The 24,084-nt window shown below is 38.5% G+C and overlaps 1 long non-coding RNA gene across 11 annotated transcripts in view; it reads right to left on the reverse strand.

The window, feature by feature from the left end:
* The window catches only part of LOC105712861 (uncharacterized), a 726,004-nt gene that overhangs the window by 23,292 nt on the left and 678,628 nt on the right, over positions 1-24,084 (reverse strand). For 6 of the 11 annotated variants that reach the window (XR_010341402.1, XR_010341401.1, XR_010341400.1 and 3 more), the window contains 5 exons: positions 13,145-14,025; positions 12,056-12,169; positions 11,435-11,584; positions 6,425-6,587; positions 4,796-5,031 (listed from right to left, as the gene is read on the reverse strand). This is a non-coding gene — a long non-coding RNA (uncharacterized LOC105712861). Of the gene's footprint in view, positions 1-2,341; positions 2,697-4,795; positions 5,032-6,424; positions 6,588-11,434; positions 11,585-12,055; positions 12,170-13,144; positions 14,026-24,084 lie in introns of those variants that run through there. The other 5 variants (XR_010341408.1, XR_010341407.1, XR_010341406.1 and 2 more) reach the window with 4 other exon arrangements.

Raw genomic sequence — 24,084 nt, forward strand, 5'->3', positions numbered from 1 at the left:
GATTCTACACAATTTTTGCCTGATGTGCTGATTTTAGATTTAATCTCATTTAAGTAATGAATGCACTCTAGTAAATGTCAGAGCTAATGAGTGGTTGTGAGGTTATGTGAACAAGAGGGGTGATAGCACTTTTGAAAGTTAAAAAAAAAAGTACCATCCAAATATATGGCTACAGTGTGATGATGGAGGTGGTGACAATAAGAAAGAAGCCCTGGGCACCCTGAGTGTCAAGAGAACATTAACATTTTGCTAATGAGACATTATCATATGTGGTCCTCAGCTGATATAGTTTGGATATTTGTCCCGCCCAAATCTCATATTGAAATGTAATCCTTAGTATTGGAGGTGGGGCCTGGTGAGAGGTGACTGGATCGTGGTGGTGGATATCTCATAAGTAAATTTCACTATCCACATGGTGCTCTTCTCACGATAGTTAGTGAGTTCTCACGGGGTCTGGCTGTGAGTGGCACTGCCCTGACATGGTGGTTCACACCTGTAATCCCAGCACTTTGGGAGCCCAAGGTGGGCGGATCACGAGGTCAGGAGATCGAGACCATCCTGGCTAACACAGTGAAACCCTGTCGCTACTAAAAATACAAAAAATTAGCCAGGCGTGGTGGTGCGTGCCTGTAATCCCAGCTACTAGGAAGGCTGAGAAAGAGAATTGCTTGAACCTGGGAGGCATAGGTCGCAGTGAGCTGAGATCATGCCACTGAGCTCCAGCCTGGGTGACAGAGCAAGACTCTGTCTCAAAAAAAAAAGTGGGCAGGACCTGCTCGCTCACTCTTGCTCTTGCTTTTGCCACGTGATGCGCCTGCTCCCACTTCACCTTCTGCCATGATTGTAAACCTCTTGAGGCCTCCCCAGAAACAGATGCCATTATGCGCCCTGTACAGCCTGCATAACTGTGAGCCAATGAAGCCTCTTTTCTTATAAATTACCTAGTCTCAGGTATTTCTTTATAGCAATGAAAGAATAGCCAAATACACCACCTAAAAACCATTGGATTTGGTTTTCCTTAAAGTGATCTCCCCATGGATTCTCTCACATTTTCTTCAAAAATCCCTGAACTCCTAGAGAATCCTTGAGGTAGAGTCTTACTGCCTACAATCAGTTCAAATCCTGCAGAAGTAATTTAAAGGTGACACTGAGGGAGGGTGGGAAGAGGCTGGATGTGTATGTGAACTTCCAAAACTTTGCTGTCGTGCTAGAAGATAATCTGAAGATCCTGGAGATATTGTACAAAGAAAGAACTCAGATATGCTGCCCCTCAACACATGCAGCAAGAGATGAGTGAGTCAGTTTATTGATTCCAAGTCTGGGAGTTGTTTGGGCATTGGCAACATGAATAGGGTTGTGTAGAAACCAGCCAATGGCAGAGCCCAGGAGAAATGGAGATCTTTTTTCAAACACTGAAGATGAAGCATCAACCAGACCATCTTATCTCCAAGATGATGGAAAAGATCTTAGGATTGATTGTAAGAAACAGTGAAATCTGTAAAGGAAAGCCAGTATTGACCTAAAGATGGGATTCTCTAAGAAGCAGGGACACAGAAAGGATCAGAAGGCTCAGAACACATCCTGGGATAAAATTAGGGGATGCATTGGATTGATGAAAGGCCCCATCTCAGAAACTTTAGGGGAGTTACCAGAAAGCCATGATGGATTAAGAAAGGAGGTCATTCTCACTGGGTCTCACAAACGAACCCAATCCAAAATCGACACCAATCTAACATGCCAAAAGTTTGGGGATGGAAATCAGAAAATGGTAATCATTGGCCACGAATTTCTAAGTTGCTGGAAATAAAACAAAGATATTAACAATTACCATGTTAGTCACATGGCTTTGGATTCATTAAGAAAACCATTAAAGCCAGTTCTGGGGCCTAGAAAACAAATTCCTCAAGAATCAAGGGTGGGATGGATGGTGAATGCCATTGCAGGCATGATCTAAGCATTTACACCGTGCAGCAACAACGAGTAACTGTGTGATTTCCAGTAATTTCCCAAGTGCTAATTGGCTGTTACCCAAATGCCTGTCCATACCAGAAAGCAATATTAAGAAAGAGAAAAATAAAGGAATATTAGGCAAAGAAACTTTCAGCATTTGGAAGAACACAAGGTGTGAATAAGCAATCTCCAATCCCCTGAAATTCATGGGGATTTTTTCCTCTGAAGTTAGATATTTCTTAGTAGTAAGGAGTGTGTGTGTGTGTGTGTGTGTGTGTGTGTTTTGGTTAGTTTTATTTTACTGTGCTATAGTTTTTAAAAATGTTATTCTGAGTATTCTGAGTGCTTTTTTAATGATAGTACTCAAAAATCCTGGCAGGCACAAACTTACCTCATTTTCTAGGAAATCTTTGAATTTTCAAGCCCTTTTTCATGTTTTTAAAATCATATTAAAGAATTTTAAGTAGGCAGGGCACAGTGGCTCACACCTTTAATCCCAGCACTTTGGAAGGCCAAGGCAAGCAGATCTCCTGAGGTCAGGAGTTTGAGACCACCCTGGCCAACAGGGTGAAATCCCCATTTCTACTAAAAATACAAAAATTAGTCTGGTGTGGTAGTGCTCTCCTATAATCCCAGATACTCAGGAAGCTGAGGCAGAAGAATCTCTTGAATCCAGGAGGCAGAGGTTGCAGTGAGCTGAGATTGCACCATTGTACTCCAGACTGGGTGATAGAGCAAGACTCCATCTCAAAAAGAAAAAAAATTCAAGTAGATTTATATAACTTTAAAAGACAATTTATAACATTTGACTGTTTTACACACACACACACACACACACACGCACACCCTCTTCTCTGCTTTTATAATTTCCATCTCAAAGAAATTAAAGAGATTTGGCAGAAACCCTAAATACATCTAGGTGGTGATCTATTAAATTTATGCCCAGATGAAAATGTAAAATCATATTTTGCAAATTTAAATTTTATTAGGCCATTTAATGTGTTTTTTCTTTCATCTTTCTGAAATTTAGTATCTCTTTCTTTCAATGATTCTAACACCACATGTGGAAATGCTACTCACAGATTTCATAGAATATGGCTCCCAATTTACATGAATAGGTCTATTGCAAAAAAGATATAGCCTATGGGAGGCTGGTAAAAAATGCTATCCTTTGAAGACTGGTTTTAATGTTTCATTTAATAATTTATTTAAACATTTTTGCACAGAGACAGCTATTATTCTCCCTCACATTCTGCCTATTATCTGAGATTCCATGTATATGTATATAAGGCGGCTTTTATGTATTATATAGACTGGGTTAAATAGACCCATTTCAATTAGGAAATGTCCTGGAGGTGTAAACGAACACTCGATCGAGCAGGCAAGCAACCGCATGGAGACTGCACAGGAAATGTCCCTACCTCATTCATGCCTTTAGTTCAGTGCATTCATTCATTAAGGCTGTGATGACCCATTTCTAATACTTGGCTATTGCCAGAAATGAGAATCATATTTGCTAGCCTCATAAAGCCAAAGCTTAGTAACAATAATTTTTAAAAACCTGGCCATGAGGAGCTTTCATTTAAAATAAATACTAGCAATTGGGTTGGTTCCAGGTCTTTGCTATTGTAAACAGTGCTGCAATGAACATTCGTGTGCATGTGTCCTCATAGTAGAACAATTTATCATCCTTTGGATATATACCCAGTAATGGGATTGCTGGGTCAAATGGAATTTCTATTTCTAGGTCCTTGAGGAATAGCCACACTGTCTTCCACAATGGTTGAACTAATTTACACTCCCACCAACAGTGTAAAAGTGTTCCTATTTCTCCATATCCTCTCCAGCATCTGTTGTCTCCAGATTTTTTAATGATCACCATTCTAACTGGCATGAGGTGGTATCTCAATGTGGTTTTGATATGCATTTCTCTAGTAACCAGTGATGATGAGCATTTTTTCATGTTTGTTGGCCTCATGTATGTCTTCTTTTATAAAGTGTCTGTTCATGTCCTTTGCCCACTTTTGAATGGGTTTGTTTGTTTTTTCTTGTAAATCTGTTTTAGTTCTTTGTAGATTCTGGATATCAGCCCTTTGTCAGATGGGTAGATTGCAAAAATTGTTTCCCATTCTGTTGGTTGCCAATTCACTCTAATGACTGTTTCTTTTGCTGTGCAGAAGCTGTGGAGTTTGATTAGGTCCCATTTGTCTATTCTGGCTTTTGTTGCCAATGCTTTTGGTGTTTTGGTCATGAAGTCCTTGCCTATGCCTATGTCCTGAATGGTTTTGCCTAGGTTTTCTTCTAGGGTTTTTATGGTGTTAGGTCTTATGTTTAAGTCTTTAATCCATCTAAAGTGAATTTTAGTGTAAGGTGTCAGGAAGGGGTCCAGTTTCTGCTTTCTGCACATGGCTAGCCAGTTTTCCCAACACCATTTATTAAACAGGGACTCCATTCCCCATTACTTGTTTTTGTCAGGTTTGTCAAAGATCAGATCACTGTAGATGTGTGGTGTTGCCTCCAAGGCCTCTGTTCTGTTCCATTGGTCTATATCTCTGTTTTGATACCAGTACCATGCTGTTTTGATTACTGTAGCCTTGTAGTGTAGTTTGAAGTCTGGTAGTGTGATGCCTCCCGCTTTGTTTTGTTTTGTTTTGTTTTGGCTTAGAATTGACTTGGCTATTCAGGCTCTCTTTTTTGGACAGGGAAAATGTGGCACATGTACACCATGGAATACTATGCAGCCATCAAAAACGATGAGTTTGTGTCCTTTGTAGGGACATGGATGAACCTGGAAACCATCATTCTCAGCAAACTGACACAAGAACAGAAAATCAAACACCACATGTTCTCACTCATAGGTGGGTGTTGAACAATGAGAACACATGGAAACAGGGAAGGGAGCATAACACACTGGGATCTGTAGGGGGGAAATAGGGAGGGACATTGGGGGGTGGGGAGTTGGGGAGAGACAGCATGGGGAGAAATGCCAGATACAGGTGATGGGGAGGTAGGCAGCACATCACACTGCCATGTGTGTACCTATGCAATAATTTTGCATGTTCTTCACATGTACCACCAAACCTAAAATGCAATAAAAAATAAATAAATAAATACTAGCAAAAGAAATACTTTCCTTTAAAATATTCAAAGAAGGCATTTATTTGCCCAGCATTTATCAACATGACTTTTAAACAATGTAAAGAGTTTATTTAAAAAATATGTATTATTGGGACAATAGTCTGATTTAATGTGGCCTCTGGGGTTTAGGAATCTGCCTTGTTAACAAATGCCCCCAGGTGATTCTGATCCAGGTAATCTTTGATTACAGGTTAGAGAAATCCCATCTCTCTTAAATGCTTCAAAAGGGAAAGTTATGTATGTTAGCTTTCAGTCTTAATTTTCTGGAATATTTTCTGGCTTTTTAAACATCAGCCTAGTTCAATTACTCCACAAAGATAGAACTCCATGGAAACTTACCCCAAAATAAATGAAAACCAAGGACAGAGTATAAAATATTTTTTGGAAAATTATGCCCAGTTTTCTTTTGGTCTGCCATCTGATATCTTTTAGATCTCATTCTTTTTTAAGATATCCAAATTAGCATTTCTTTAAATAAAATATTTCAAAGCATTTGATTTAAGGGAGTTCTTTGAGATAAAATTTTTTTTAATGCTTTTATTGTTTCTAACAGAGAACCTGAAAATAACTTCAATTCTACAGAAATATTCTAAATTTATTTCTATTTTTCCACATTCATTTGCAGGTGATCTCCATGCAAAGCTCATGAGACAGGAAATACTTATGCTAATGTTTGTACATTATACTGAACACAATAACATTTACATGCTTATACTTCCACTGTATTTTTGAGCAAATATATGAAAAAATAACAACTGTAATAATAATAGAATGGTAGTGGCAATAATTAACATTTTTGGAGCAATTACTGTGTTCAAGGCATGGTGTTGTTTACTTTATATGCATTATCTAAGGTATTTGTCTTACCAAACTCATAAGGAAGGTAAAGCTTTATTTTAACTTATAGGCAGAAAACTAAGGCTTGCAGAAGTTAAGTAACTTGCCCGTGATCATGGAGATTGTAAATGATGCAGCAGGGATATAAACCTTCAGGCCATCTGCCTCAAATACCCATGCTTTTAAGCTCTCTGTGGTCCATGGTTCAGCAGTTTGAAAACTTTGGTACTGTATTTACAGTATTAAACCAAATGCCTTCCACTGCTAAAATCTGCTAGAAATAGTTCAGGATTTTCATGTCATCCTAACATTGATCACTCATGCAACATCCCAAATGACATTTTAGAAACTGTTACACAGAGTGATCTTTAATAAATATATTTCCAAAATGTTTTATGAGCAAAGTATTTAATGAGTGGCAATGGGGTGAATCTCTCTCTTGCTTGGCTTCTCTTTACTAGCTCAGGTACTTTCTCGTTGACAACACGGAAGTCATTACCTTGTAGCAGAAAGACAATTCGGGAAGAGGCAGTCACCAGGAAGGCTTCTCATTCTCCACCCCAAATAAATCTCTTCCTCTTTTTCCAAGCTCAATAGTAATAAGGCAAAATCCTTGCATTTCACATTGGAAGCAAATCTTAAAATTCAAACACTGAAGATTCCTAAAATAAAAAGACTTAATTAAGGAAATATCAGATCCTCCCTAGGAATAGGTTTCAATGTGTAGGAGTGAGCAGAATGTGACTGGATGGCAGCAGGGAAAATTATATGAAAGAGTATGGAACAATCTCACCTAGTTCACTAGGTACCCAGGTACCCTTTGGTTGACCTCTCAGAGCAGATCCAGGCATGTTACCTCCATAAAGGTAGTCGAGACTTGTATTGTGTCAACTCCATCCCTTGGCCTTTGTCCACTGTAAATGAAATTGACATATGCTTCTATACAGCTTGTGTTTAGATGCTTTCCTCACTTTGGTAGGAGTATTTTTTTAATGACAATATGAATGTCTTTTCTGTAAGCTACAGCTCAGTTAATTTCTACTTTTTTTTTTTTTATTGTACTTTAGGTTCTGGGGTACATGTGCAGATCATGCAGGATTGTTGCATAGGTACATACATGGCAAGATGGTTTGCTGCCTTCATCCTCCCCCTCACCTATATGTTGTATTTCTCCCCTCGTTATCCCTCCCCACCCCCGACTATCCCTCCCCTAGCAGCCCCCAACTGGCCACAGTATGTGATTCTCCCCTCCCTGTGTCCATGTGTTCCAATTGTTCAACAACTGCCTATGAGTGAGAACATGTGCTGTGTTTGGTTTTCTGTTCTTGTGGCAGTTTGCTAAGAATGATAGTTTCCAGATTCATCCATGTCCCTATGAAGGACATGAAATCATCATTTTTTATGGCTGCATAGTATTCCATGGTGTATATGTGCCTCGTTTTCTTTATCCAGTCCTATCGTTGGTGGACATTTGGGTTGGTTCCAGATCTTTGCTATTGTAAACAGTGCCACAATGAACATACATGTGCATGTGTCTTTATAATAGAACAATTTATAATTCTTTGGGTATATACCTAGTAATGGGATTGCTGGGTCAAATGGTATTTCTGTTTCTAGGTCCTTGAGGAATCACCACACTGTCTTCCACAATGGTTGCACTAATTTACACTCCCATCAACAGTGTAAAAGTGTTCCTATTTCTCCACAGCCTCTCCAGCATCTGTTGTCTCCAGATTTTTTAAGGATCGCCATTCTAATTGGTGTGAGATGGTATCTTAAAGCGGTTTTGATTTGCATTTCTCTAATGACCAGTGATGGTGAACATTTTTTCATGTGTGTTGGCCTTATGGATGTCTTCTTTTGTAAAGTGTCTGTTCATATCCTTTGCCCACTTTTGAATGGGTTTGTTTTTTTTTTTCTTGTAAATCTACTTTAGTTCTAGATGGGTAGACTGAAAAAATTTTTTCCCATTCTGTTGATTGCTGGTTCATGCTAATGATGTTTCCTTTGCTGTACAGAAGCTCTGGAGTTTAATTAGATCCCATTTTTCTGTTTTGGCTTTTCTTGCCATTGCTTTTGGTGTTTTAGCCATGAAGTCCTTGCCTATGCCTATGTCCTGAATTATTTTGCCTAGGTTTTCTTCTAGGGTTTTATGGTGTTAGGTCTTATGTTTAAGTCTTTAATCCATCTTGAGTGAATTTTAGTGTAAGGTGTCAGGAAGGGGTCCATTTTCTGCTTTCCATACATTGCTAGCCAGTTTCCCCAACACCATTTATTAAACAGGGAATCCTTTCCCCACTGCTTGTCTTTCTCAGATTTGTCAAAGATCAGATGATTGTAGATGTGTGGCATTGCTTCTGAGGCCTCTGTTCTGTTCCATTGGTCTACGTCTTTGTTTTGGTACCAGTACCATGCTGTTTTGATTACTGTGGTCTTGTAGTATTTCAATTAAGGATGAGGACGAGTTTGTCTTCTACTTCTTTTTTGTCAAATGACAACTATATAAGGAAGAAATACATTTTTTTTTTCTGCCCAGACTACTGAACCATCAGAACATTTAAATTATCTCATTTCTCTAGTACAATTATCTTCCTCCTTCTAACAATCTCAATAAAATGTCTTCAACTGCTCTGTACTAACTGTATCAGTTTTTCCTGAGTTTTTTGAAATTATTTTTAGAAATTTGGATGTGTATTTGCATATACACATATGTTTGTATGTGTGTATATAATGTTCACATAAATGCAGTCAGGTGGCAAGGCAAGTCCATGTGTAAAATAAAATATGTGTACCCCAGAACCTAAAGTACAATTTTAAAAATGATAAAAAATAAAAAAGTAAAATATGTGAGGCAAATGGAAAATACTCAGTTATTTGGATATATATGTGTCTAGAAGTTACCATAGAGATTTGAATTCATTACAACATAATGGGTAAGCAGAGATTTAGGCTGGCATATGGATAGAGGCACTTACTAGCTAATAGAATTCCTTCGTGTTTCTTCATTGTATCTAAGAACGTGTACTATTTGGTATAATTTAGAATTTATAAATGATTGCCAAGTAATTGTTATTCCATATTTGTATACCAAAATGCAGTGGTGGTGGTAATAATTTGAGGCAAATCTTTTAACTTTGTCCTTAACCATTACTTTCTCATCACTGGTTGTAATATGAATGATCAGAGTTTGTGATGATGGTAATTTTTCTTGAAAGATTATAGTTTTATCAAGGTAACAATAAAGAAAAGGCTCTCTCTGTAGGTATGAAGATTTTCTTCTTTTCTCCCTTGTAGCTCATTTGTAACTTTCCTATTAAACTGTGGCATTTTGTGCCTCAGAGAAGAATGAGACTACTGATATTTGGATGGTTTCATTTTCTATCATTTCATACAAATTGAGCTCATTTTCACCATCTCTGAAGAATATTCTTTTTAATGTATGTGTTATACTTTTGCTTGTATTACAGTTCAAAAGAGATGCCTTCAGACCTACAGAGGAAGTCTAAAATAAAGCCTTGTGTACATTCTTATTATCACTTTGTGTTTGTAGGTGATTGTGTGTGTAGCTGGAGGGTTACACAATTTGAGTAAGTTTTACTCACTACAATCTAACTAATTAAGGTTTAATCTTTTCAGTACTGTGACATGTGTGGCTCAGAATGACATCATTCTTGTCCTTGAAAACTGCTGTGCTGTAATCTCTGGAACCCTGGCTCCACATTGAGACCCATTCCAATCCATAGCTGAGTCCTAGCCAAGAAGGCATATTTCTAAAGCTGCTGATAGAGGGGTTCCCACAAGACTGCCGCAGTCCATCTCTTGCTCATGACTTGGCTGAATTTCCTGTTGAACTGAGTATTGCTCATTCTTTCACAGGGTCATCTCTCTCCTCCAACCAGTACCATGGTAACTTATGCACCTGCCAATAGCTGAGGTCCTATTCTTTCCCCATTGTTAATTGCCACTGCTTGTTCAAACCTATCAAACATGTAGAGGCAGATGTCTTAGTCCATTTGTGCTGCTCTAACAAAATACATGAGACTGGGTGATTTATGAAGAAAAGAAAGATATTTTCTTACAGTTGTAGAGACTGGGAAGTTCAAAATCAGGGTGCTAGTAGGTTATCTGGTGAGAACTGCTCTCTGCTTTCAAGATGTCAGCTTGTTGTTGCATCCTTCAGATGCTGTGTCCTCACACAGTGAAAGGCAAAGGGTAAGCCAGCTCAGTGCTGTGCAAAGCCTCTTTCATAAAGGCCTAATTCCATTAATAAGTGGAGGAGCCCTCGTGACGTAATCACCTCTTAAAGGCCCCACTTCTTAATATCATTATATTGGCCACTAAGTTTCAACGCATGTATTTTGGAGGGGACACATTCAAACCATAGCAGAAGATATGGTGGTAGAGATGGGGACTGAGTTAAAAGAGCACAAAACTTGAGCCAGAATTCAAACTATTTCATTTATGTCTCCAATGGACACAAAAATTCTTCTTTCTTCTCTTGCCTTTTTCATTGGGAAATTCATTTCCTTTCTCTCTGCCATTATCATAGCCCTCATTGCACACTCAAGTACAGATATGTTACCATAGTCGGTAGCAGAGTTCCTTGCTGATAGAAGGCAATTTCAGTTGCAACAAAAGAATTGATGCCATTCTTAAAGGTTTGTAAAATAACGTAAGAGCCAAAGGGATTAATGTACATTGACTAATGACATAAAATTCCAAGTATGTCTATTCAGTAAGTACTAAATAAATATTGTTCAAGATTAAATCATTTGTTCAAAATGAAAGAGTAAATTCATTTAAAAATCTAATCTATTCTTTTAGAAGTCATCATTCCAGAAAAACCTGCTAGACTAGAATAGGAATGTCACAGAGCTTCATAAAGGGTTACTTAAAAATGTACTAAAATATGTAACAACATGTATCTGCAACAAAAGACATGAAGGCTCCATTTGGTTACAACAGTGTATGAAAATGTGTGTGTGTGTCTTATGTTAGATGTGACATGGGTAAGGGAAGGTGGTGAGAAGAACTACAGTTTTCTCCCCTAAACTTTGATACAAACTTTTATACTTCTTTGAGAGAAGGCTTCTTATCTATAATTATTTGAAAACATGAGCAGCAGAGTATAAGAGTAGGAACCTAGCATTTAGAATTGTAAAAGTTGGATTCAAATTCTACCTCTACCATTTCATAGGGATCTCATACCTTAAATTTTTTTAGTCTTTCTGAAGGTGACAATAAAACCTGTGTCACAGGATTCTAGCGAGGATCAGAAGAGATAATCTATGCATAAATCCCTAATAAATGTTCTTGTGCTTTTATTGTTACTATCATAAATATTGTGTTGTTTTTTAATCATGAATATCACTTTGATTTTCTCAATAAGATTCTGTGTTTATCTACAAAACATAGATCGTAATGTTTTATGAAATTATGAATACATCTTTTTATAAAGAACTGCCCAAGACTGGGTAATTTACAAAGGGAAGACGTTTAATTGACTCACAGTTCTGCATTGCTTGGGAGGCCTTAGGACATGGTGGAAGGCAAAGGAGAAGCAGGCACCTTCTTCACAGGGCAGCAGGACGGAGTGAGTACCAGCAGGGGAAATGCCAGATGTTCTATTTGTCTTTGTGTACCTGCAGTAGCTAGCACACTGGGGATATTGAGTGAAAACACAAGGGATATAAGAGCTCTTTCAAGGAGAGGAGGAAGTTCGACATTCCTCTCTGCCCCAGGGTATTATATAAAATGTTGAAGGAACTTCACAAAATCCTCTCCCATATTACACTTCAGACATTTTAAGATAATAAAATAGAAGAGTTTCATCCCTGGAGTTTTCAATGGTTGATTTTCCATTTCACCTTCCTTTCTAACCCCCTTCATCTCCTCATTCTGTGATCAACATCCAACTTAGGTGGCTTCAAGTAACAGGTGGTGGTTGCTAGGATACTACGACAAGCTTCAGAAGCCCCTGAATACGAACAGCAAGTTTATTTCTATAGCGCTCATTTTTAGCCATTTTAGCATGTTGTATCATATCAACGTATGAAATACATGAGTCCACATTACTTTAATTCAAAGTGAGGTACCTTACATACATTTTTAGGTATAAAAATTTACATACAGGTAATGAAGTTCCAAATGGTGGTATTCTGTGTGTTCCCAAAAGCACTCATTGCTGGAGTCTGGGAGTGAAGCAGCAGATGGATGAGATGCATTCATACTTTGAAAAATGAGGCTGGGAGGAAGTTCAGGGGACAAATTTAACCTCTCAATGAATAAGTTAGAGGAGGAAAAATTTTACTTGTTAGGGGTGACAGTATATTATAATGCCCTGGGGATATTGACTGGATATCAGTGGTAAGAGTATCATCTAAATTCACTATGTTCACGGAGGTTGGTGGCAGTGAGGAAATGCTACATTTAAAAAGTAAGTAAAATTAATAATGACAACGCTAACATGGAGTAATGGAAGACAACTGCAAGACTGTAATCTTCATAGGGAGAGACTGTGTCTGTTTGTCCACCACTACATCTCCAGTGGCATGCATTGGACCAAAGCCTTACAAAGTGTTCATTGTGCTGGGTGCCGTGGCTCACGCCTGTAATCCCAGCAATTTGGGAGGCCAAGGTGGGTGGATCACCTGAGGTCAGGAGTTCAAGATCAGCCTGTCCAACATGGTGAAACCCCATCTCTACTAAAAATACAAAAATTAGCTAGGCATGGTGGTGGGTGCCTGTAATTCCAGTTACTTTGGAGGCTGAGGCAGGAGAATTTCTTGAACCCGGGAGGCAGATGTTGCAGCGAGCCAAGATTGCACCACTGCACTACAGCCTGGGCAATAGAGTGAGACTCCATCTCAAAAAAAAAAAAGTGCTCATTGCTATCTGATGAATGAATGAGTGCATGGATAAAAGCTGAGAACCAACAGCCTGATTTTATCCATGGTGGAGATTCCTTCCCCCCAGTCAGGATGACAACTTCCTGAGGGTTAGTGCAGCTAGAACCACACTGAGGAAGGAAATACCAATGTTCAGAAAGCTGGGAAGGCAGTCAAGGGTGATAGACACTAAGCATGCTCAATATGTAGCAGCTGGAGAGCCATATGGGGGCAAAGAGGAAAATGATAATGGCTTTCCAAGAACATGTGCAAAGCCTCAAGAGAATTCTATCATCACAAGAAAGGGACCTGGAGCTAGGGTCCAGAATTACCTTTGTGGGGCCCAAGGCCTATGGCTCTTCCTAGGGAGATGTATAAACACCGTATCTTTCATCTTTTAGGCTTCTGTGTCCTGGGAAACAAGTACATACATATTTAATTCAGTTAAAAATTACTTCCAATTGGCAGATGCTAGGATATTAGCTTCAGCACAGAGAAGTGGTATTAAAATATTCACTAAATACATCAATATGTTAAACCGTCTGTGGGCTTTAAAATTGTATTGTGTATTCCATTATGGAAACATGCATGCGATATGTTAGGTGAAGAAAGCAAAAACACAAAACCATATGCACACACTATGTTTACAGCTATGTTAAATTGTACAGTTATAGTATTTGAGAGAGAGAGACCATATGATCATTGATAGAGATGCAAATATTTGGTATCTTAGTGTTTACTGAATATTTTCCCTGTAAATTTCTCTGCAGTAAACTTCATTATGTAGAAAGAGGTTGTTCCATCTAATCAGTCATAGCGTGCATCAAATGATGTTTCCAGATGGGGATGGACTGTGTGTCACTCCCACTCAACACAGAAGGACCATAACGTAGGTTATATGGACTATAATGGGGTTCTGCAGGACTCTATCACTGAAAATAAAATGATCTGCCAGCAGGCGTATGGACAACAGCATTAATAAACTTTAAAATGAGTTTTCCTAGATGAGCTTTGTTGTCTTCCTATTTAGGTTATATTAAGTCAGCTGTCAACCAGACACTGAAGTTCAATTTAGCAACATTATTAATTAGGTAGACCATTTCATAATCATATTTTCTTGCATTTCATTCAGGTCTCAGCAAATTTCACATCATTCTCCTGTTGGTCATTTTCTTCTTAATAAAAGAATGAGGAAAGCTCCTGAGCTTCTAGTCTGGAAAGAAAATGAAAGGAGTAAAATAGAAATACAATTAGCAGTGGTAGTTTCTATATTTCATCACTTTTCTGTAAACAGACGTTTTGTTAACTGGCCAGACTACAAGTGCATGAGTCATATGAGGACCATCGTTACTGAAAGACTTTATGGCAAATAAAAACCAGCTCTTGTCTTACAAAGACTCCTTCAGAAGCCTCACACATTCACGATCTTACAACATTTTTTATCCCTCCCCTAACTCTTGGCCCCATAGCCTTGAACACGCCTCTCATCTTTATCCCCCCTCTCAGGGGATTCAGGGTGAAGAGAAGAATTTTGGAAGAATTTTAGGAATTGGGTCAATGGAGTTTGTGTCTAGGGACTTCATGTTTTGACATACTGGGAGTATCTATACTTTTGACAGATATTTTCTACCTGAGATTTAGTGGACAAGAGAGCTTAACAATTTATAGACATATGACACTGTTAGATGCAGCTTCACTGATAAGTGGTCTGACCAACCATTTTGGACAAGAGACTGAGTTTAGAAAGCAAAAACAAGATAAAGAGGAGAGGTCCTTTCTTCTTTTATTTTTCTCATGATTGAAGATGTGCATGGGGGTTGGCGGTTGAGAAGTAGTCAGAGAGGTGTCAGAGAAAGAGTGGAGGTAGAGAGGAGTGCCAGGAAATCTCAGCGCAGGATGATTAGTGTCACTTAATCCCAGAATACCTGTCTTTCAGTAGGGCATAGGTCGGTGACAGGGTTAGGCTCTGTGTCTCCACTCAAATCTTATCTCAAATTGTAATCCCCATGTACCGAGGGAGGGACCTGGGGGAAGGGAAGTGATTGGACCATGAAGTTGGTTTCCCCCATGCTATTCTCCTGATACTGAGGGAGTTCTCATGAGATCTGATGGTTTAAAAGTTGCAGCTTCCCCCATATCTCTTTCTCTCCTGCCACCATGTAAGACATGCCTTGCTTCCCCTTCCCCTTCTGCCATGATTGTAGGTTTTCTGAGGCCTCTGTGCCGAACTGTGATTCAATTAAATATCTTTGTTTGTAAATTACGCAGTCTCAGGTAGTATCTTTACAGCAGTGTGAAAATGGACTAATATGGCTGGGAAAATGCAAATTAAGTCAAAGCTGTCCTGGCCCCAACTCTCTGTGACTCTAGGGCAACTGTAATTTCTGCTTCAAGAGGAACCTCATCAAACTTGACGTTTTAAAACCCTTTCTGTTTTAGCAAGAATTAGAAAGTTTTATGGCTCACTCAAAAATCATAGCCCTACAACATTTGCTTCTTCCAAGGCTTTGGTGGGACCCTCTCCAAAGAATAACTCTACTCGTTTTCTCACTAAACATGCAGTCCTCCAGATTTTTGCTTGGTGTTTTCGAGTTTATCTTATTAAATGACTGCATCGCCGATGCCTGAGCCACCTGCCACTGTGGATCAGACCCAGCTTTACTACCACTTCGCAAGTGTCAGTATCAAGAGAACTCTCCAACCCTCTCAGCAGACTGATCAAATCATGTGATAAATTGCAAGTTTCCAGGCTGGCCTTCTTTATGGCTGTGTGGAGGAAAAGATTATTCAAGAATTGCCTGAGGAGTTCAAGCTGTTCACAAGCCATTACCAAGGGATGAGGGCCCCATAAAGAACTGCAAAAAGGAAATCCCATTGTTATAACAGAAGGCCAGTATTGCATCTTATTGGCTACCGACCCCGGACCCAACATATTCAGGCCTGATTAGCAAAGAGGCCTTGGCTAGGAGCTACAGTGCCTTGAAATTGATTTTGCAATTAAACAACGTTGGCAGTACTCAGCTCAGCACGTGCCTGATGATCTAGGCTCAGTTCAAGTGAAATTACCAAAAACCCTGATCAATAATCCATATTGCATTTGTGTTGGACCACTGAGGAGAAAATACTTTCCAATTTTGACAGATTTCCTCAAAATAGCTTACAGTGTTCACAGTTTTCCTTCAAACCTTCTTCCATCTGCAGCCATCACAGCTCTGTGGCAATGACTACATTCACCTCCACTGAGCTTAGGGAATTAGTCACCAAGATTCTTAGCCAATCTGTCTCATCGTCATATATCACTGTCCACAGACACGTGGCATAGCTAAATTCATGGAGCATCACACCAAGGAACCAATCTAATTTTACAAACAACTCTTCCCTCACTCCACCTCCAATGTCTCTCCTTTTTACAACTCCATACTCCACCTTAACCAGATGGTCCCTAGTATGGGTCTTCATGTTCCCGACTGTATCTTCAACCCAAGTTTCCCAGCTTCAAAAGTAAATATGTATACATCAAAAGAAATGCTTTGACATAAAATAATATTAATAAATTTTTACAAATTCAATGTTTTTATTATTGTTCTATTACACTTACCTCCAATTTCTTGTCAGAGGGTTTAACTTAAATTCACAGTCACTTTGTAAAGTTATAACATTTTTCTATGGCTGATAAAAGAGAAGCTTTTGAGTTGTAATTATGATTATTTTCCTTTATGTAGCTTACAAGAAATGACAGATTGATAATGACTGTCTGGATTGCTGAGATATGAAGAATGCAGAGAACATTTCCAAACTGGGAGAAAGAATTCCAGGAAAGATTTGTGATGTCTATTGTTAGCTCAAAGGTGGAACTTTGAGTATACATGCCACATATATGCCATTTTTACCTTAAATTTCTCACAAGAATTAGTTTTAAACGTTTTATTCAATAATACAATATAATTACAAAGATCTAGGTGAGAAGTAAGCAAACTATAATCTGTGGGCCAATTCCAGACACACTATGTTTTCGTAATAAAATTTTATTGTACACAGCCACCACAATTATTTGCATGTTATCAGTGGCTGCTTTTGTGCAACATAGGCATGTTGAAATAGAGATTGTAGAGCCCACAAAGTATAAAATTTTTTCTATCTGGAGCTTCACAGAAAACAATTCCAACCCCTGATCTGGATCTAACCTAAAACTACTGCTTGATTTCTTCCTCGATAGACCTAACAGTTAAGGTCACTTAATTCACTGTTGCTGGTTCAACCCCACTTGGTCTTTATTCAAATGAACTTAATTAAAAAGCTCAGGTATCTGAGCATCAGTTTAACTTCATGACCTAAGGAGACCTTATCTCCTACACTCTAATAATGGGTATCTGTCCATTTTCTGTAACTGAGTTGCCATGTGGTATTCTAGTTCCTACAAGTGTGGAGAATTATCAGACGCTCCCCTACCACACACACTGCCCTTCTATTTCAGTCTTTCAGATATCCGTCAGCTATCTGAAATCCAAATGGTCATCCTTCACAATTATAGTGGTTACCAACTACTCCCTGCATATGAAATCACCTCAAACCCCTATGACTTCAAACAATAATCAACAATTAGAATTCATGTGTCCACAGGGCAGCTACTCTGGACTGGGCTTATTATACATCAGTGGGTCAACCAGGGACTCTGCTTCAGGCTGAGCTTTTGCTGGTGCAATTTAATTGGGCAGCTCTGCCTCACATTTCTCTCATCATCCTCCTGCTAGAGGGAAGGATGGGCTAGTCCAGGCACGTTTTTGTCCTGGCAATGTTCTAAGTACAAGAGGGAAAGTTCAACTGCACAAATGATTTTCAAGTCCCCGCTTGCTCATGTCTGCTAACATCGCCCCAAACAAGCACAAGGCCAAGCCCAGAGTCAAGGGGTAGAAACAAAGCCCTATTCATAGAAGGAGGTCTACAAAGTTATATGGCAAAGGGCACAGAAAGAAACCATTAATGCAATTCACAAATATGCTTTCAGAAGAACCCAATAACCTGTCGTCAGGTGACCATCTCCAATATCTCTATCAAACTGATCCAGAGCTAAACAAAACCATCAGCATATATAATATAGGAAACAAAGGCAGGGTACCATGCTAACTCTCTTGATCCCAAATTCCAAAGCATACATGAGAAGAGGGAATAAAAAGAATGACATCTTAACCTAAATTCTAGCATCAGCAATAATATTCTGAAACAGAAGAGTCTTTTAGAAGTTGTTCTTCCATGTGAAGCCCACCTGCCCAGAAGTAAGAGCCACACCCTTATCTCGCAGTACATATAAGTGGGATGGTGACAGTAAGTCAGCAGGTGGAGTGCTTCAATAGACACAGTCAAAAACTGCTAGGTTTTGTGAATTTTTATTTTGAGATAATTGTAGATTCACATGCGGTGAAAGATATAATATAGATCCTGTATACTGCTCACCCAGTTTCCCCTAATGATAAAATCTTTTAACAGTGCAGTATAATATCACAACCAGAACATTGACATTGACACAATTCACCAACCTTATTCAGATTTTACTGTTTTATGTGCACTCTCGTGTGTATCTGTTTATTTTTATGCATTTTTATCACATGTGTAGCTCTGTGTAACCATTACCACGATTAAGATGTCGAGATTCAGAACAGTTTCATCAAGCATCTATTTTTTGCTAGTTGAAGACCAGTGAATTCTGTATAGGAGCACAGAATCCGCTTCATTGTAGGATTTTTCAATAGTCTGAAACATTTGGTTCATGTCATGCAGTCATAGCCTCTGTCAGACACAGGATATTGTCTCTTTTTAAACAGGTAATTGCCTGTTAAATGAGTCACGTAACTACTCTCCTCTCAAGTGACCATGGAGTGCTTATGCAGTGTGTATCCTCTTACAAATCTAATAAGAGCTGTGTAAAATGAATTAAAAAGTGTTTCACTGAAATGCTATCTCAAGGAAACCCAGCTCTGTCCATTATATTTGAAGCCATGAAAGAATGTGAAACACATTGATGAGTGAGACCCATTTAGATATTTTCTAAAATGAGATTGCTTCAGTTATGCTATTGCTGATCTCATCAGAAGTGATTCTTTGGCCACACTTGTTGTCTTGGCTCTGAAATGCCAATTAATGAATTACTAAAACAAATGACTTGGATCCTGGATTCTTACAGAGGTTTCATAAATGAAAGATTTGACAATGAACTTTAAAAGCACGGAATTTCACAGAACTCATTACCAGAGAGGGTGCTATGTGTCTTTCCTCAGACTCTTCTGATTTTTGTGAGTAAAGATGCCAGAATGATGTGGTCTTGACAAGAAGCATTTATGAACCTGAAGCTGTATGCCCATCTAACATTGTTGTGTTAGGACTTGGAGGAATGTATAAAACCCCACAACTCCATGCAATGCAGCCTACTGTGCCACATACAATCATAGAATAGTAAATCCTGGAGGACTTTCTATTCAAAGGGTTTACAATATGTTTAGCATCAGAAATTTCTGCTCAAATGTATCCTTTTAAAATACATTTTAAAGATTATACATGGACATAGTCCAAAGAATCAAAGAATCCTACAAGATCGGACTTGCTGTAAAAAGTAGCAGGTTGACTTAGATTTAAACATTCTTGAGTTTGCTAAATTCCCAGTTTCTCATTTCTTTTTGCTCTTGTATTGTTCTTCATTCTCTTGGTCTGTCTCATGATCTGTTCTCTTATGCCTTATATTACAAATTCAAACATTTAAACCTTTCTTGTCATTTCTGCAAGGTTCTGGAAAGAAGTAGAAAAATAATTGTGTTTACACTGCTATCATTTACTCAAAAAGCAAATATAACCTTCTGAATCCCTAAATCCCAAAGATCCTCTCCTTCTCAGGCATTCATCTCATCCCTCCAGAAGCTCCTTGAATCATCTCTTACCCAAATTTTAAAAGCTCCTTGAAGTATTGGTTGAAAAAAACAATACTGTCATCTAATCCCAGCCTAATTTTGTAGATAAGCAAACCAAGATTGAAGTAAAATAGTAGATTTATACTATGAACCACACCTCTCTTCTTACCAGGTGTTCTTTCTACCATATCCCATTGCCTTTACTTAAGGCAGGAAACAATGCAGTTACTGGAAACCTCATGATAGTGGTCTAGACAATCTAGCCATTCATTACTTATTCTTTCCTTCAACAAATGTGGACACCTGCTTTCCACCAGGTATTATGCTTGGCACAGAAGATAAAGAAATAAATACAACAAGCATGACCTTTTCTTTACTCAGGTCTACATTTAAAGATGCAGAGGTCATTATCTGGCAGTCTGTAGGCCAGATTTAGGCAGCAGATATGCTTTATTTTGCCTATTCATCGTTTTATAAAAAATTAAAATAAATTTATGCCAATATTCATAAGTTGAGAGTACTATATTAAAGGCAATCTGGAAATTTGGCTTCTCTTGAAGAATAATCTGATCTGGAAACACTGGGCCTTTATTTTCTACTTGACATCATTGTGAGATGTAGCAGTCCCTTTAGACTGAGCACACATCCCTCGTATAGCCCGCATCCCACCAGCTCATTTCCTCCCTCTGTATTATCTGCCTTGCCCCTGTAGAAACTGGAATTTGTCACTTTTTACCTAGTGGTTTTCAAATTATTCTCCGTGGAATCTTAGGGCTTCTGATGAGGGCCTCAGCTGGTCAGATACAGAGGGGTTCTGTTTTGAGAACCCCCAGATAAACAGAGGTGACCAGCAACCCTCCCATAACAGAAAACAAAGCGGAGCTGGACATGAGCTTTCACGGGGTATCTTTTTACCTGGCAGACAGCCTAATGTCTCATTTTTCAACCCGTGAAAGGGGGTCCCTCACATGAGAAACTTGTTTATACTGGAAGATGCCCTTGTAGCCCTTGTGTGACCTGTGTGCAGCTGCCTGACCATTGCTCTGGCAATAATGTCTGTCCCAGTCACATGAGGCAGGAATGAAGAGTCAGAGAGAAAGAGAGAGAGAGAGTGCACAGCAGTGTATATAAGGCAATTAGCAGTGTATATAAAGGAATACGATACATATCACTTTAAGTTCATGGGCAAATATTAGGTTGGTGCAAAAGTAATTGCATTTCTTTGCACCAATTAAAAAATAAATACCTAATGATCCCTTTAAAGGGAGTTTTTGGGAAAGAAGACAAAAAAGCCTCTAAGTTTTTATCACTGGCCATAGGCTTGAGCCGTCTGAGTGTAGAGTAGAAGTAGAAACTGTGAAGGGTGACTGAGGCCTGCTCATGGTATGGAAAAGCTAAACTTGTATTGAAAATAGATGTCAAGGCAACATAAAATTATTAGAATTCACTAGAGGTTCCTAACTCAGGCCTAATGGATTCTAACAGAAAGGCCCTGCTAGGCTCTTCCCTATTTTACATATTAGGCATCCATTTAAGGATTCTCTTTCACTAATGTATTCTGCTGAGGGGAAAAACAATTGAGTCCTGCTGTCTTGTAAGTGTATTAGTAGGTAGTGTCAACACTAATTGCTGTAGAGATAGGAAAGAAAGCAAACTCCGGTATTTGATTCAGGCTTTAAGGAGGCAATAGGGCCAGAACCAACCAAAGGATAGGCAAGACAGGCCTGATAGAAGGCAAAAACCTAAGATGGAGAAAAATAACCTTAATCTTGACTAAGCAGCAAAAGGAACCAGATGCTCTTCTCAGAAGGAAATGTGATACAAACATCAGGCTACCTTAAGTAGTGTCAAATATGTTCACAATATAGACATAAATGGTTTCTAATTGTGAAGATATTTTTCAAAGCGTAAGAACAAGAGGATTAAGAAAAACCCACAAATTGAACGTATCATTGTCAGCTAGATATGTGGACTCTCAGATACTTTTTTTTGGAATAACTGTTCTGTTTACATAAATACAATAAAACGGGAGCTCATTTTCTAAGGAGCTTGGCGAAAGGGTACATGCATCTGGAGAAGAGATTGTGACTTTATTTAAATGAAACACACACACTCAATAAAGACCAAGGAAGAATTGGCTGATTTTAATTAAGATGAATTGTACCTAGTGCCCTCTCACTGCTAGTTCATAACCACTCCTGTTCAAAGAAATACAATATAATTATTTTTATATTTTAGAAAATCAGGCTTCTCAAATATTTTAAAGGTGAGGAGCCATTTAGTTGAATATTTCATTAAAATGTAAATATTATTATTTTCCAGTTTTTCTACTTTTAGCATTTAAATTGCCTGGTCTCACATAGAGACAATTGCTTATCCCATTATAGGCTTGATTTTTAAATACTGAGATCTGCCTATGTAGCAGTTTCTCTTTTTAATTCTTTTCTTCATTACTTCCAGGGCATAGCATAGAATTATAAATGGTTTTAAATCACTCCTAACTCCAAAAGCCCATAATCACAAGACAGCTTCTTCTACGTCTTCCACCTATATAGTATTAGAAAAACACATTGAAGCTCTCTTTCAGGGATTCACATATTTTTACTGTAATATCTCCATGTTAGAACTTACGGAAAGTTCACATGGAGGTGCTCACTTGGAACTACAAACTTACAAGCTAAAAAGAGTATCTTCATTTAAAAAAATGTCAAAACTAATTTTTACAGGGACGAAATGCCTCATCCAACGCTGTAAGGATCTTAGGAGACCTGGGTTCCTTTGTTGGCTCTGATTTGGGGCCATAACTTCTCTCAAGTGTTAGTAGGTACTGAAAGTGTAGCAACCACACAGGCATGCTACAAAGACCAAATGAGATAAATTAAGGAAAGGCTTAGCATAGACATGGTACCTAGCAGAGGCTTAATAAATGCTCCTTAGAAGTAGTAAAAGGATTTCAACTTGATTACCCAAGTATTGCATCTGATTGTCTCTCCTGCTTCCTATCCTTTGATGTTGCAAACATGTTAAAGAATCAGGAAGTGTGTTCAGACTGAACATGGCCCATAATTGTGATCACTCATGCCTTGTGGCTTACTGAGTTAGCGAGGGAAGTGATAGTGACAAATCAGAGCTACAGGATCCTTGAGGCACAATGGTGACAAATCAGAGCTACAGAATGCTTGAGGCACATACTTGGGTTGACTTCACAAAAGTTCTCCAAAATTTTGTTCATTTGCAAAGAAACATAGAATAATAAAAACACAGACTTCCAGGCTCATGAATGGTCATCTTACAAAAATCCAATGCATGTTTGAGTCCCTTCAATGCAAATTCTAGTGGCTGTGCATTTTGTGCACGGTCCCTTCTAGAGATGGGAAGCTCGCTGCTCCCTGGGCAGCTCACTCCCACACAGATGGTTCTGACAATGGAAAGATGTTCATTCAATGGGGGTAAATTCCATCACAAAGTCCATTTATGCTGGTTGGAATAAATTAAATTCCTCTTACTAAATACATTCTTTCTAAATGTGAAAACAGTTCCACTGACTCATTGTTGAATGATCGCCAAGTCATTCAACAATTTCTCCTTAGACTTGGAAAAAAAGAAGCTCACATTCCTGGCCAGTTTTCTCTGAATGCCCTCCAGTGTATCCTTATCATTTTTTATATATAATTTCAACTTTTACTTTAGAATAAGGTGGGTACACATGCACATTTGTTAGCAAGGTATATTGTGTGATGCTGAGGTTTGGGATATAACTGAACCTGTCACCCAGGTAGTGATCATATTACCCATTGGCTTTTCCACCCTTGCCCTCTCCTTCCCTTCCCATTCTAGTAGTCCCCAGTGTCATTGTTGCCATCATTATGTCCATGACTACCCAATGTTTGGCTCACACTTATAAGTAAAAACATGTGGTATTTGGCTTTCTATTCCTGGGTCAATTTGTTTAAGTTAATGGCCTCCAGCTGTATCTAGTTTTCTGCAAAAAACATGATTTTATTCTTATTTATGGCTGCGTGTATGCCACAGAGTATATGACTTTTTTTTTTTAATCCAATCTACTGATGGGCACCTAGGTTGATTCCATGTATTTGCTATTGTGAATACTGCTGCAATGAACATATGAGTGCGTGTGTCTTTTGGTAGAATGTTTTAATTTTTTTTAGATATATACCCAGTAATGAGATTGCTGGGGTGAATGGTAGTTCCTTTTAAAGTTCTTTGAGAAATCTCCAAACTACTTTCCACAGTAGCTGAACTAATTTACATTCTCACCAACAGTGTATAACCATTCCTTTTTCTCCACAGCCTCACCAGCATCTGTTGTTATTTGACTTTTTAATGATAGCCATTCTGACTGGTGTGAGATGGTA

Source organism: Aotus nancymaae, unplaced genomic scaffold, assembly GCF_030222135.1.
Source record: "Aotus nancymaae isolate 86718 unplaced genomic scaffold, 86718_ANA_hifiasm-v0.15.2.pri h1tg000008l, whole genome shotgun sequence".
In the NCBI taxonomy this organism is placed as follows: Eukaryota; Metazoa; Chordata; class Mammalia; order Primates; family Aotidae; genus Aotus; species Aotus nancymaae.